This window comes from Guyanagaster necrorhizus, assembly GCF_019112545.1.
Source record: "Guyanagaster necrorhizus MCA 3950 unplaced genomic scaffold BT62scaffold_30, whole genome shotgun sequence".
Lineage (NCBI taxonomy): Eukaryota > Fungi > Basidiomycota > Agaricomycetes > Agaricales > Physalacriaceae > Guyanagaster > Guyanagaster necrorhizus.
In genome coordinates, this window is record NW_025064909.1 from 133,020 (window position 1) to 134,167 (window position 1,148).

Below are 1,148 nucleotides of genomic sequence, written 5' to 3' on the forward strand. Positions count from 1 at the left end.
GTGTTTCAGCAAAAAGAAAGCCAAGGAGCGAGCTATACAGCGTGTCCAGGAACGTCGGAATACAAAATCGGGCAAGAAGGCAGGAGAGGCAAAGACAGAGAAGTCAAACATCACAGAAGAGACTGCCAGCCAAGCGAGTATTGATCTCTTGTCCCCAGCATCATCTAACTGGAATATGGACACAGGTGCTTCATCTCACATGAGCCATCGTCGAGACTGGTTTCATGTCTGGACACCACATGTGGTTCCGATTCGGTTAGCGGACAATTCAATCATCTATTCGGCGGGCATGGGGACAGTTGTGTTTGAGCCAAAAGAGAAGAATGGAGAGGTCTGTGAGGCTGTCGAGTTCCAGGATGTACTGCATGTACCTGATCTTCGCAATAACTTGCTTTCACCCTTCCATCTTACACGTCATAAAGGATATGAGATCAACATAGCCGGGTCATCGGTCCAGTTCTTTCAAGACAAAGCACTTCGTTTCTCAGCTACTGTCAATGATAACAACGTCGGATATCTTAATGGTACCACTCGCACTACAAGGCCGGTAACCTCAAGTACTGCAAGCACCTGTCCACTTGACCTGACCCTATGGCATCGACGAACCTGTCACAGAAGCATAAACATTATCCGGGACATGTACGAGAATCAGCTCGTCTTAAATATGAAGATGAACAATATGCAATCTAATCCCGATCCAATTTGCGAACCTTGCCTTATGGGCAAGCACAGGCGACATAATATTCCTCGAGGCCCCTCACTCCTTCCAACACGCCCTCTTGCAATTGTATTTTCTGATCTTAAGGGACCTATGCCAGTCGCTACACCAGAAGGTTATCGCTACTGGATCACTTTTATATGTGGTGCTCTGCGTTTTTGGGCTGTTGCCTTGCTAAAGCACAAGAGCGACGCTCTGGCTGAATTTAAATGCTACAAAGCCTACGCTGAAAACTTTCATGGTCTGAAGATCTTAGAGGAGCAAGATGATGGTAGAGGAGAGTATATGGGTCGTGAATTTGATCAGTTATGCATAGAAGAAGGGATATCAAGACGCCATACTGAGCCCGATGAGCCTCATCAAAATGGAATTGCAGAACGTGCAAATCGCGATATTGCTGAAGGGGCTATTACTATGCTCTATGAAGCTC